The sequence below is a fragment of the Manis pentadactyla genome, chromosome 7 (assembly GCF_030020395.1).
Source record: "Manis pentadactyla isolate mManPen7 chromosome 7, mManPen7.hap1, whole genome shotgun sequence".
NCBI classification, from domain to species: domain Eukaryota; kingdom Metazoa; phylum Chordata; class Mammalia; order Pholidota; family Manidae; genus Manis; species Manis pentadactyla.
Window position 1 is genome coordinate 124,356,881 of NC_080025.1, and position 15,520 is coordinate 124,372,400.

Genomic DNA, 15,520 nt, shown 5'->3' on the forward strand with positions numbered 1-15,520 from the left:
TCTTGAACTCACAAGTTTCTGGGAATAATCTTATTCTACTGTCTTTTTCTTTGTTTGTTTTTACTTATTTGTTCACTTAAGTAATAGCTTTTAAGCCATCACTTACAAATATTTTCTCAGCTTAACTTTTTTGAATAAAGTATGGCCCACATAAATGTCAATTTTCCTTTCATTAAGATTTTCTTTATTACCAAATATATGTTTTTAATACTTCTAAAGGAACTTGCTTTATTGAGCTATTCAAATTCTCTGCTTTATTTCCTTCTCTTTTAGTTATACATTTTAAATTCTTCAATTATGATGTGAAATGTGTCTGATTCACTTGGTATTTATTATGGTTCATGCCTTATATGTTCTAAGCTACTAAGTGTATAAAGATGTTTAATGTTTAATTCATACCTTTCAAATTTTATTATAAAGCAATATTTTTCTTATGTAAAAGGCATTGTTAATAAATCTATTTTATCTAACAATATTAAAATCTATGCACCACATCCATCCTTTTCTTATATTCTGTCTATATAAATTTAAATAATGTATTTTCTATAACAAATCCTCAATCACTCAAGTTCAGCCCCATTTAAGGTTAACTGTGTATCCCACCTAATGTGAGAAACATAAAAAAGACCATATTCTAAAGGGAACAGAGGCGTTTTCACTTATATAACTAGACTTGCTTGCTTCAGTAATTTCTTTTTTTTATATCCTTTGAATCTATGGGAGTCAGTCTGGTGCCCCTGAAGTAATCACACAAGAGAAAGTATCATCTGGTAGTAGTCAGCCACAATTCAAGGAGAGACTTATGTAATCTTATTTTAGGATGGCAGAGTTTCCACAGAGCAAATTTCAGTAATAGGCCCCAAAAGGCAGCTTAGCAGTAGCCACCAACAGCAAGTCTATATAACATATAGCAAAGAAAGTACAAGTTGTCGGGTAGAATTGCTTTCAAAAACCTCTTTCCTTGTTTGATACATAGACTTGGAATGCTGTTCTGTTTCTACAGAGCACACCCATTTTCTTAGCTTTTGGCACTCAGTTGTCACAAGAAGTGCCTTGGTCTTTTTTCAGTACCCCTTGAGATAGTACAGTTTCATAGAATAGTTAATCATATTATATTTGATTATTGTGAGGATAATTTTCTGGTTCAATATGATCATATATTCTAAAATCAGGTATCAATATATAAGGTTATACATTTCCAGCTCATTATATCCTCTATAATCTAAATCCATTAAATTGGAACATTAAGTAAAACTAGTAATTCAGTTAAAGCAGCCCTAGAATTTAACAGGTCCCTAAATAAACTGAGTTCCCAACATTTGGAAAAAAAATTAAATCAATAATAATTTTATTTAAATTATCTTGCCTATAATTCTCTACATAATATCTGATTATCCTACTTACAATAATATACTTAATATAATTTACTTTTGTTTTATAAAACTTATTAATGACATTCATTCTCATCAAGTGTGTGATATAATTAAGTTCTGGTTGATGTTTAATATAGTTGGTGGAAAATTTAGAGTGGAATGGAGCTATTTTACAAAACCTGATGATAGATGGTACCTCTATATTAAAGTATAACAGTGTTATCTCATTATATCAGTATGCATGCTTTTATTATGTAATTTTCTGCTCATTCTATGATATTAGAATTTCTGCTCACTCCATGTTATGGTGTGCTAATCACAAACTTTATAATGAGCTTCCACTGTATTTTGAATCCTTGAGTAAAATCCTATGTCCATAATGAATGCATAAATTTTTGAATGCCAGTGGTTTTATATATAGTTCTGTAATGTCACTACGATGTGAGGACATGCATCAGTACCTGTTCTTTAACTGCCCAGAGCTCTAAGATGTTAGGCTTTTGATGAATTTCATTTTTTATTGGTCTCAAATATTGGGTATTAACCATTAATTTCCCTGTCTCAGGTAGTTCAGAAAAATAGCATTTTCATTCATTGAAATTGCTTAAGTACTATGTTCTCAGATGGATATTTTTCTAGAATAATTGGGAAGTAAGATTTGTGTTCCCCTGTCAGAATCACATGTTCCCAGTGAAGGGTGGAACCAAAAGTGTGGGTGTTAAAGGGATGGGAGGCAACAATGATAATCAACAATAAAGTTGAAAATGTCATGAAATGGGCATCCAGTATAAGAGTATATTAAATACAGTTATCCAGTTTGAAACACAGGAAAATCATTACTTGCATCTTTATTTGAATCAGTGATATGCCACTGAATGCATTAACAAGTCTCCACACATCTCAGGATTCTGGTGCCTTGCAGTAATGAAGCAGTAACATTTTTTCAAGGTGCAAATGTGTTCAATTGAATAACATAGGCAGATACTAGGTAGCTGCATTTTCAGAGAAATCTGCATTGGCAGCTTTATTTTTTTTTCTTTAATACTTCAGTCTTGAATTCACAATAGCATTTCAATCATACAAAATGAGGACATTTAAAAATATAGATAGGTGAGCCTGCATGATGTGTACATATCACGAGCGAGAGAGAGGCAATGTGAAAACAGTTTAAAGCATGAGAGGACTTAAAGGATAACCAGTATTTTGTTTGATATGACTGAGTAGTCACTAGGCAAGCTTGGAAGCTATCACCATGAATACCTTGATTTAAGTACTAATGAAATCATGTCATTTTAAATTCAATCTGGGATTCAAAATAGAAAAAAATCCCTATGTGCAGTTTAAAAAGTAACTGAAATGGATTTTGAGAAAATCCCATCCTGTGGTTTTCAGGGAATCATAAATCATTCTCAGTTCTTTCATGGTTTTGATGTAATTTGACCCTTAAAAATCCCAGGAGACCATGGACCCTGATTCATAGGGTTAAAAGGCCACACACTCGACAATGATTCAGTGGTTTGTTTAAAATCAGATTTTACCGACTGAGTGCCATAGTCTCAGCGCTCCCCCTTCCCCTGCTGCCCAATGAATATTCAACGCAGTGCACCAAAGCGGCAGGAGTTATTTCACAGTCAGGAAATGGGAAAACATCATATTCTTCAACTTGTGAAATTTCAAAAGCATGGGTGAGAGAAAAGGAATATTCCAGAAGCATGTGGAGCAAAGAAAGTGTTTCTGAAGCAGGCTACTTTTGCTGTCACTGTTTTCAACATATAAATGAACTGTTACACTAAAATGGAGTCTCCATAAAATCTGTTTTTGGTGTACCATTTGATGTTTTGTAAGAATTATTTCCTGGTAAGGATATTCTTTCATGAATTAACAACAAATTTCCTAAAATGTTTTAATCATTTACTGTGTAAAATTAAATGTATACAAAAATAGAAAAAGTGAAACAATCTCTTATGGAACTATCACCAATTTAAACAATTATTGTGCAATGGCTAATCTTATTTCATTGATAGCCTACCTAATAAATTCCTTAGAACATTGGAAATAAGGGCCTGATATATATATATGTGTAACTGTAAATACTTAAGCATGTATCTCTACAAGATAAGAATTATTTTTTTTAATAATACCAATTCCTACAAAAATAACAGTCCCTTAATGTCATTAAATATCATCAGTATTGGCATAGCCCCAATTATCCTGAAAAAGTGTTTTGTTTTATTGTTGGATTTTTGGTACCTTGATCTATCTACCTATCTATCTATCTATCTATCTATCTATCTATCTAAAATTCATATATTGTTGATTATGTCTAATATTTTTAACATTTAGTTTTGCTCTTTTCCATGTGAGAGTAAGTTATAATATGAAACTACATTTATACTTCATAGTTCAATATATATTTCCTAGAGTTTAAGCATAGTGAATTATTTAAATAAATAATATAATCAATAGTGAGAGAATATGCTATTATATAATGTAGCAACACTCAGTGTCAACAAGTCTTTTCTTTATAGGAATACCAAAAATTGGAGGAGGATCCAATCTAGTAGAATATATTATATTTTGTTTTCATAATCTTCAGTCTTCTTTAATCTGGAATACTCTTTCTTTGTCCATCATGAATGTGAAATTTGGAAAAGTATAGGCCATGTTTTATTTTATTTTTTGCAAAGTCACTCGGTTTGAGTTTGTGTGATGTTTCTTCATGAAAAGAGAAAAGATATGTATGTTCTTAGTAGAAATGCCCAGAGATGGTGATTTTATGCTTCTTAGTGCATCATCTTGGCAAGCATATGATTTCTGGATTGTCCCATGACTGATGATAACTTTGATCACTTGTTAATATGGTTTCTGCTATTTTTTCATCATAGTATTACTACTTTCCATTTTTTAATCAGTGATAAATTGTGACAAGGTATTTGAGGCTATGTAAAATACTGACCCAGTTCAAACATTCCCCACAAGTCTTAGCATCATTAATGATTCTTGTGTAAGTCAGTTATTACTATAATAGTTGGAAAATGGTGTTTTTTGAACTTCTTTAAGATGAAGTTAGGGAAGCTGGTAAACAATACCTTTGACATTCTTGATTGACTTTCTATTTTAAGAAAGAGCTTGTGCACCCCCCATAATTTTTTTGAACAGTATTTGTTTATGTGTGAACTCATTGATTTTAATTTTTATTCAATTTACTGACAGTATTTTTTTTGCTATCCAAATTGTTGAAGGTTTAATCCTTAGATAAGGAGGATTTAACTAGTAGGAGCCCCTGCAGATGGCCTACTTTGTTATTTTTAATTGCTGGTAAAAAATGATGTTCTAGTCTCATTTAATATTTCCTTGTTCCAGTCCCAGCATAAGACATCCCTTCAGCAAGCTCCAGGTCCCTTAGTAAAAAAGTGTCATTATAAAAAATATATGTACATACATATTTGTGCATATACGTATACAAAAATGTAAATATATAGTCAGTACACTTGGTAGGATTATTGCTACTGGGATATTGTTGCTTCTAGTCCTTCTCAGCATACATAGCTAGTAAATATATGCATATGTCTATGTCACTATCTATATATCTTATTAGCCTTGAATTAATTCCAATCCAACACCATAGGATTCATTCTGATTTCCCTTTTCTTTATATTTGAAACATCTCAATATACTATTAGCTACCTTCAAGATACAGAAACTAATCTCAAACCTGATGGCCCACATCCCCAAAACAATCAACTATTTAGAGTTCAATATTTGTTTTACTTTTCTTTTTTCCTTTTGTTAGAGGTAATGTACAGTCAAATACATTGTTCAAAAATTGTTAGGTTTGCCAAATTCCATCCCTTCTCACTTACTTGAACACTTTGTTCCTGCAGCGGTCCCCGTGTACTTTCATTATTAATCTTACCTTGTCCTTTTACATTAGCAAACGACGGTGCTTTATTCTAGCTCATCTTAAAAATGAAAAACAAAAAACTTCCTTTCACCCTTTTCCCTGTTTCTCTGCTTTATTTATAGAGAAACTTCTCAAAGGAGTTCATTATATTCACTGAACCCGTTTTCTCAATTTTCATTCATTTTAACCTTAGCCTACTCCATTTGGCCTCTCCATCAAGCCACAGCAGTGAAATACATGTTGAGGTCATCTTGACATGCTTAAACTTCACTTTCCACAGAAAACTTTTCTCTATATGTCTATGGTTATACTCATCTTGTTTTCCTTACACTTCCAGTACCCTCTTCTTAAAGTTTTTACCTAACTTCTATATCTTATCCAGAGCTATAAATTTAAAAATTGCCTTTCCTCTTATCTTATGAAAATCCCTTCTTTAGGTGATCTCACCCAGTTCTAGTGCTTAAAATGCCATCTGTTATGTTGATGAGTCACAAATCCACATCTCTAGCTTCTGTCTCTCCCACTGAGGCTGAGGTGCCTGTATTCACATATACACTTGCTGTTTCGACTTCATGTCTAATAAACACCTCAAAACTCCCAGTGCTGGAATAGAATTCTTCTTTCACACACACACACACACACACACACACACATGCACACACACACATTCCAATACCATACAACTTTCCCATCTCAGTAAATTATCTACTGCCCATTAGTTTCTCAGTTATAAATCTAGTAAACTTCATAGTTTTTAAACAATTTCTCTCTTTCTCTCATCCTTCACATTCAGTCTACCACTAAATCCTGATGGGTCTACCTCTGAAATACATTCCAGTTGAACCACGGAATACCATGTCCGCTGCCGTAATCCTAGCCAAAGCCAAAAATTAATCTGATCTAGTTTATTGCAGCACCCTTCTAACAGGTCTTTCTGTTTCACTCTTGCCCTTCCACATCCAACTGTTATAGCAGAAGTGGTTTAGTAAATCAACCAAGTAAATTAGTCTGTATCATTCCAGCTTAAGACCTCAAATGTTTTTCCCCCTTGAAACCTAAACAAAATAGAATTCCATTCCATAAACTGTAAGTTACTATAAGTTGCTATTTGACTTGTTTTCTGCTCCCTTTATGACCTTATCCCACCATCACCTACCTCCTCAGTTAATGTCCATGAGTGAAACAACCTCATATCTAAACCATTATACCCTAGGAAAGAATTAATTCTCCTGCGATATGGGTATATATTTAAAAAATGGAAGATACAGAATCTGTGCCAAGCAAATATTAGAAGTCTGTAAACTTCCTTTCCATAATTAATGCATAGGTCAAAAATGAGATAATGTAGACTGCTAAACATATAGGAACTAGATGGGAATAAAATACAATCAACAAACCAATATTTGACTTATAATCTTGAAAATATCGAGGCTGGACCCAGGCAGTATTTTGAACATTTCAGATTTGGGCATATTATAGATGTTTAATAACAACCTGGTTGAATTAATGATAGGCTATTTTGATATGTAAAATTATATTAATTTTAGATAATCTTCAGTTTCTCCAATTAATGATAAAGGATCTAATTTTGAGACTTTTGGAGAAAGGCAGAAGAAACAATTAAAAAATGCAGTGATTTACAATTCCTTAAGAAACCCTATGGAAGAATCTTCATTTTTTTTGAATCTCATTGTCTTTTACATTTGAATCAGTTTTCTGAATACTTTCATAAATATGTTTACTAAACATTCAGCAAACGTGCCTCTAGAAAGCGGTGCTTAAGATTAGAATGAAGTAAATGGTTTCTCAGACACCAATAGCATACACTGAAGATTTAAAATAGCTGCATCCCATTGCTTTCAGCTCTCAGACACTGTAGATGGCAGTGACACGTTCATGTAAAAGAATGCAAAGGGAACAACATGGCTGAATGAATGGCAGCCAGTAATCTGAATGCTGCCAGACCTGCCCCAACTAATTCTAACAAAATGACCCTGCAGATAGTGAGTTCAGTATTGTAGAAATGGAGTCATCAGTGTCCATCATTTGATATTTGCATTATGATATTGTATCAACTAAGAAATCACCATGTCAGGCCATAGGAGGGGACGAGAGAGTTGCTGAGTCAAGTCCAGGACGGTTGTGTGTTTCAACCCATCAGCTAGGAGTCAGAGCTGGTAATTAATTTTAAATTCAAAACAAAATGAAAATAGAATATGCTGCTATCTTTTTATGGTTTTCTTTGCCAGGCATGTAAATTAGAAGAATTATTATTAAAGTATCACTGTCCTTAACTGTAATATGAATCCTTAATTCAGCTAAATAGCATTCACACGAATCCCCACTTACAAATTGAAGGGAAAAGTTTGGCTGCTTTCTATACTAGAAACAGTCAGTAATTTAAAATTGTCTTGCTACATTCTATATAATAAAACATTGTTTGGCATTAATAGACTCAGTAATTGTATTGAGGAATGAGAATTTGGAGTTCCATTTAAATAAAGAGCATATCTTTACTACAAATAATATGTCTAAAATTCTGAATCAAGTGTTCAAAAGCAAAAAGTGTAATCAAACAGATGATGGCACTGTAATCAGTCAGTACCTGCCAGCTGTTGTTATGCTGATTTCCACTGAATTTGCCAATTTAAAATTAGTTGTCATATGACATATGTGGTCATATGATATCATATAATCTGTTAGTTATAAACTAGTTTCTAGAGTTCAAAGTCATCCTTTAGTACAGTATTTCATTTAAAGCTGACACTTTATAAAATTTGTTGAATAAATTAATAAGTGAACAGAGTGAATAAATGAATTGATCTTTCCTTGCATTAGTTTTCATCTTACCATGCATATGTTACTTTATTATGAAGGAAAACTGAGAATCATTATTTGAGTGAATGCCCTTTCTAATTTATGGAAATAATCTCATCCCTTTTTTTAAAAAAAAGTGTATCAAAAGCTAACAGGCATTACATTACCCTGCAGAGTAGAGACCGTAGGGTTGTATGGATATAGGTGGGGAGTGGGTACTATTGCCTAAGACAGCTTCACTGAACTAGATGGACAAAGAAATGAAAACTGTATGTCCAGAAAAGATGAGTACGTAAAGGCTTGTAGCAGCTTTACTCATTATAGCCAAAAATAAGAAACAAATATGAATAAACAACATTGAAATAACCAATGTAATCTTACTCAGCAATAAATGCAATCATGTGCAGAAAACATGTAACAATATTGATCAATCTCAAAAAAACTATGCTGAACTAAAGAAGCCAAGTATTAAAAATGTATACCAAATATCTTTATTTATATGAAGTCCAGACCAGACGTAGTGATAAAAATGTGAACAATGATTTTCTGTGGAAATAAGTGGGGATGACTGGAAAGAAGCACAAAGGCATTTTGACAACCAAGAAAATGTTCTAATGTTCTGTATCTTTGATTTGGGTAATGGTTATATGAGAATATATTTTTGTCAAAAAGCATTGACCTGCACACTTGGCACTTAACATTTATGCATTTCACTTTATAGAACTAGGAATACAGGTTACAATCACCTGGCAATCTTGGAATAAAGAAGGAATTGCTGATACGCACATCAATCTGGATGGATTTGGAAAATGTTATATTCAGCAAAGGAAGCCATAATATACAAAAGAATATATTATTTATGGTAGTATTTAAAACAATTTCCAGAATATGAAAAGCTACTCTGTGGCAACTCTCTTGAAATGTTAAAGTGGCAATCCAGAAGCCCAACTTAGATTCCCTTATTAAGAAGACTATTAACAAACACTATTTTCACTATTTTTTTTTCTCCAACCTTCTAGGGACCAATAGGCAACAGACCATAAAAAAAAAAAGAAACTTATACATAATATTTCACTCTCTCATGTTAAAGTACACTGTGACCTTGGTGAAAAAAATACAGTTTATAGATAAATGCCACAAAATGCCTGACATGTAAATTAATTACACCCTCCTTCAAAAACAAAACACTACAAACAAGCAAAAATATTTGTTCTCTTATTACTGTGAAAAATCTGTTGAGCCCCTGAACTCAAGTATTTTTTGCTTCTGTACCTTCTTCACCTGGCAGCTCTTTTACCAAATTATTCTGCCTATCAGACAGATACATTATAGCAAAAATAAGAAAGCGAGAACTAAGGAGAAAAAGGGACAATGTATATGCACTAGAAGCAAGGTGGTGTCACTCTAACAGAATGAGAACAAAAAAGAACAACGTTCTCCTAAAGTCTCTGTGACCTTGCTTCTTTTTAATAATTGCTTCTTGGATGAAATGTATTTTCTGTATTGGTGTGTATGTATTAAAATGTAATACATATATATTAAAAACATACTGTTCTGTTCAAAAGAAATATCAAAAAAGGAAAATGCCCCATGATTTATGTTTTCTACTGTGTATTGGTTCTTTTTTCCTTTAGTGAAGTATTTGAGCATGCTACAGCAGTCATATTTGAGAATTTCAGTTGACCTCATGTCATATGGCAATTTACAACACAAATCTCCCTCCCTTTACAGTTACTGTAAGCCTTATACACAATGACGTAGATTCAAAAAATACAAGTTTTGAGACTATGGCCATTGAATAAACCCCTTGGTTATTCTTAAGTATTCATTGCTGAAGCATAAAAACTTCTATCGCTAAAAAACCACTTTTAATAGGACAATAGTTAATTTCATGTCAGGGAAAAAATAATTACAAGGAATGTTGTAGAACTCAGGTACAAAAACTAATAATAATGATAATTCCTCCCCATGAATGACTGGTTGAGGCAGAGTAACCAGCCTTCCTGGTATATTTCATCATTATACAGGAATTGATTATTATGAAAAACATGGGTTATTGTCAGATCACACATTTAAACTGGCATGGGTTTAAAACAGCTTCTGCCCTGTTTTAGCATACTTTATATCATTATTAAATGGCATGATTCATTACATTGTTCGATGCATAGCATGACATAACATAATCTCCACCATGGTATCTGGGTATTTCTTATCATGAAGGAATGGCTGGAGCATTTCACCTTGAGCTATGAGATCTCCAGGATATCCTAAAAGATGCTTATACTCTGTTAAACAATATTTATTTATTTGCTTATTGTACTTAATTAAACATGTTCAGAAGTAGAGATTAAAAAAAGAGGGAAGTGGCTTAAAATGTCTGTTTGATTTTTTCAACACCTGACATCACATCACATAAACCCAGAATTGTCTGTCCTATGTATATTTAGCATGCTTTACACAGCATTCTTTTTAAAAATCCCTTCATCAGTTACATTTATCTTTCAGTTTCAAAATGGTTAGTCAAAATAATCTGTTCTCCTGAAAGATATTTTTTTCTAGCTTAATATCACTGATGGCTGTATCAGAAAGTCTCAAATCAGCTTCTCTAACCTTCCTATAGACCTTACCCATTATGTAACTTGCCCCAGAAATCTCAGCTGAGTTTTATGAAAGAGTCTTAATTTTATCATATGTTTTTTTCTGCATCTATTGAGATAATCATGTGATGTTTGTTCAGTTAATGTGATGTATCAATTTTGCATAGTGAACTATGCCTGTAACCCAGGAATAAATGCCACTTAGTCGTGGTGTTTGATCCTTTTAATGTGCTGTTGAATTCAGTTTGCTAGCATTTGTTGAGAATTTTTGCATCTATGCTTATCAAGGATATTGGCTTGTAGTTTTCTTGTGGCATCATTATCTGGATTTTGGTATCAGGGTAGTGCTGGCCTCATAAAATGAATTTAGAAGTGTTTCCTCCTCTTCAAATTTTTGGAAAAGCTTCAGGGGATTGGTATTAATTGTTCTTTAAATGGTTGATAAATTCACTAATTAAGGTCCTTTGGTTCCAGGCTTTTCTGGGTTGGGAGGTTCTTGATGGCTGATTCAATTTCCTCACTGTGTGTCTGTTCATATTTTCTGTTTCTTCATGATTCAGTTCTGGTAAGTTGTATGAGTATAGGAATTTATCCATTTCTTCCAGATTATTCAGTTTGTTTAGGGTATAACTGTTCATAGTAATCTCTTAGTATTCTTTTTATCCCTGTTCCATTTTTGTAATGTCTCCTCTTTCATTCCTGATTCAATTCATATTGAATGTACATAGTTCAATCTGAAAAAAGTCTTATTTATTTAGTTATTCTAGCTAAAGATTTGTCAGTTTTGTTTATCTTTTCAAGGAACCAAATCATAGTTCCATTAAGTTTTTTCTATTTTTCTATTTTCTATTTCATTTATTTCTGCTCTAGTCTCTACTACTTCCTTCCTTGTGCTAATTTCACATTTAGTTTGTTCTTGTTTTATTAGATCCTTGAGATTTAAAGTAAAGTTGGGTTAAGGACTTGAATAAACATTTCCCCAAAGAAGACATAGAAATGGCCAACAGGTATATGAAAAGATGTTTAACGTCATTATCATCAGGGAAATGCAAATCTAAACTATAATAAGCTACTACCTTCTATCTGTTAAAGATGGCCATGATAAAAAGAAAAAGATAATTTTTTTTTTAATCAAAAGGATGTGGAAACAGTGAAACCCTTGTCCACTTTTGGTGGGAATGCAAAATGGTGTAGTTATTTAGTTGCTGCTAAAGACCCACCTTGCTTTCCAGTATCCAGCCTTTGAAATGAAGGTAACTTCAACTGTGCCTTAAAATGCATGTGTTTGTTGGGTATCTGAAAATTTCTGAAAAAAAAATTTAAAAAGGAAAATATATAATTTTTAAGATAAGGAAAATTCACAAATTAAAACGCAGTGATTATTAACCACACTTGTACAATTAACTTAGATGCTAACTTTTAATTTGTTGTTGTCTGATACTTTATTTATAAATGAGAGAAAGTAAATACTCAAAATTTAAGCGAACACAAAGCAAACAAAAATGTCCTTTGGCTAGCATGACTTAGAGAAAGCACACAAAGCGTTGTCACAAAGAACCGTGCTTTAGATTCCAAGCCCAGTGGGCTTCTTGGTTGCATATCAGCCATGCCAACTAGCCTGAATGAGATGCACAGTCCTGCCAGTGGTGCCAGAGGGGTGTTAAGTCTAGGCAGTGGGAAGGTGGCAGGGCTTTGTATGCTGGGGCGGCTTGGATGCGGTTGCAGTATAGGTGTGCACGTTTGATATAGTGGCCTGAGGAAGACAACAACCTCTGCATGGTCCCTGATGGGCACTGTGCTTACGTCGGGATACCTTCCGTCTAGAAAGTTCAGCAGACCTCCTAGCCACTGGCTGCCATACTCTGGCCTTTATAATGTCTCTTTTTGCTTTTATTATTATATTACATAAAGTGATATCTGCAAAGTAAATGCTGGGTTTTACTTTATGTAAAATTTCTCAGTTTTCCATAATAGTAATAAAACTAGAAGAACTTAGCATGCCCACATAAACATACCTATGCATTATTCAGTGGAAACTCAAATACCGTGTTCTTTTCAAGTTCAAAAGCCCTATCAACTTTGTTTCTTTAGAAAGAAATTTAAGGCTTCCAAATTGATGGAGTTGTTTGATAGCAACCTTAACACTACCTTGGAGATTTTAACACCATTGTCATGCAAGAAATGAAAAGTAGAGGGTTTAGCAAGGAGGGATAGTAGTGGCTTGTCAACATGTGATGTGCTTCTGAAATAGCACTCTCCAAGGTAGCATTTCCAAATGGGTTTGAGAGAAATAACATATTCCTGAGAATTTACTTTGGCAAATAAGCAAAGGCTATTTTCAATCAAAATCTCTAAGAAATGTTATTTTACCCCTCTCTCGAAGAGATTTTTTTTTGATGTACCATACCTATTTGCATTTTTAGATACAAAAAGAAAAATAAGAGTAAAGTGGCAACTTAGTTTGAAAAGAAATTGCAAACACATAGTGACATCTCAAGTTAGAGCTTTGATAAAAAATGCAATTTTAATTGTTTACCATGGTCTTCTAAATTAGATAAAATAATACGAAATTTATTTTACTTTGGACAGTTCTAGAATGAATTGATTGACCCCCCCCATCAAGTTTAGTTCCAATGTATAAAGATGTAAAGTACATTTGTCCTAGTCAGTGATTAGCTTTCTTAATCTTTTTAATTTAAGTTACAGAAAATAAAGTATAACTTTTTGTTGATAAAATAAATGTGTGTTTCAAATCTCCTTGTTTATAATTCTGGACTACAGCTTTGTCTGCCCTTCCCTCAATTCTTTCATCCTCTCTAGTAGGCACTACACTTTTTAATGATGTTTGTTCCATATTTCCCAAAACAGATTACATAAACAGGTTACCAAATTTCTGCACCTGAATCTGAACTTGAGATGTTTTTTTTTCCTTCTACATGATTTAGTGAGAAAAATAATTAAAAATTCAAATTATGTTTTCAACAAACAAATAAATAAATAATGCTCCACTATATTAAGTGCCTAACATTTGATTTTATTGAGCAATTGATTAGATAACAGAAATCAATAATATTATAGGTACATTTTGGATTCCAGACACCACAGATCTGCCAGGCCTCAGTCTTGGGAGATACCTAGAGCTCATGTCTAATTTTTCCTGGTAATAGAGAATAGCCAACAATCACCTCTCATATGTTACTTCATACCTATTACTTGTGGAACTTTTCTTCTGGAGCAAAAGCTACAAGCCGTGGCTAGAGGATTACTGGGCATTTTTGGGGTGATAGTCTGAGCAGCCCCACAATGGTTTGGTTTATGTGGTGTGCTTGCCCCGTGTGGACTGGGTAGGGGAGGCAAGGTGGCTAGTCAGTCACATGGAGGAAAGAGGACTAGCCCTAACACTTATTAAACCAAACTGTGCTAGACACTCTCTTTACTTATTTCCCTCATGTATTCCCCTCCATTAACTTACAAAAGAAGTTTAATTCGTGAACTTGTATCATGTTTTAGTTCCCATAGAAGATGGTAGATGTCAGAACTGGAATGTAAACCCAAGACTGAATTCTCTCCATTAAGCTGCAAGTGTCTCCTTCAAATTAAAGGGTCATGTTCTACAGAAATGCACTCATATTCCCTGATTGAAGAACTCTTGAGTCATCAATGCTGTGAATAGGATAAGCAAATGAGATAAATATGTTAAGTCACTTTATACTGAGATGTTATAGAATGTATATGCCTTGGATTAGAAAAAGTTCAGCTCTTAAAGTGTAAAGACTTAAGATTTATTCCCTGCTTTATCATTAGCTGCATGCACTTACACAAATCAGCCTCTCTCACTGTCCCTTCATCTTCAATTCTCCCCTCTTGGCAATGTTGTGAGAATCAAAGGAGATAATGTGTTTAATGGGATTTTTAAACCATAAAACATTATGCACATCTTTATTATGGATAGAGAATTACTATTGGAATGGTAGTCCCATACTCAAATACCTGGAGTCCAGGTATTATAATGGCACCTTAAATTTTATTATCTCAACTATGGATGCTTTGATCTTGAATATTAAATATATAGTAATATTATTCACTTACAAAGAGATACATAGTTTCCTTCAACTTGTTTTAAAATCATGCTCTGCTTTAGATGTATTTTACTTTATTTTTTTTTGTTAGAGATGTGTTTGTTGTACAGGAAACATTTTTCTTTCTTCTTGACTTTTTACCATGAGGAAAACAGCAGCATACATATAAAGAAGGAAAATTGGCAGCTGATGCTTGTCCTCTGTTAGGACACCACAGTGAAGGCTTGACACATTGGCAGCCTAAAAAACACATGCCCTGGGGCTGTGTGTTAAGATGGATCCAGTGTAGTCAAATTTCCAAATTTTTAAAAAGGAGTTTCTGATCCAGAACTTTGCAGTTAAATCTAATAATGAAAGATTTCCAACTAATAATATATATTACATATGTCCATATGTTTGTATATGTTGCATATGTGTGTTTTTATAATGTAAAAAAATGTTATTTTATGTATATATAAAGGGTAGGTAACAGCAACAATGGAAGTTCAGATCAAAGGTTCAGCAATCATGTCATAGACAGATGATAGTAACCCAGGTACTAAAGTGAGAAAAGTAAAGGAAGGAAGAATCACATGAATTTGAGGTATTTCAGGAGTAGAATTAATGCAATTGACTGATTAAGTGCAAGGTGAAAGAAAAGAATGCTTAAAACATGTCTGTAAGGCTTTTGACTTGAACATCTGTATAGATAGATAGGTTTTACCTACACAGGGAACACTGAGGAAAAGCTGACTTAGAGCAGTGGGAAAC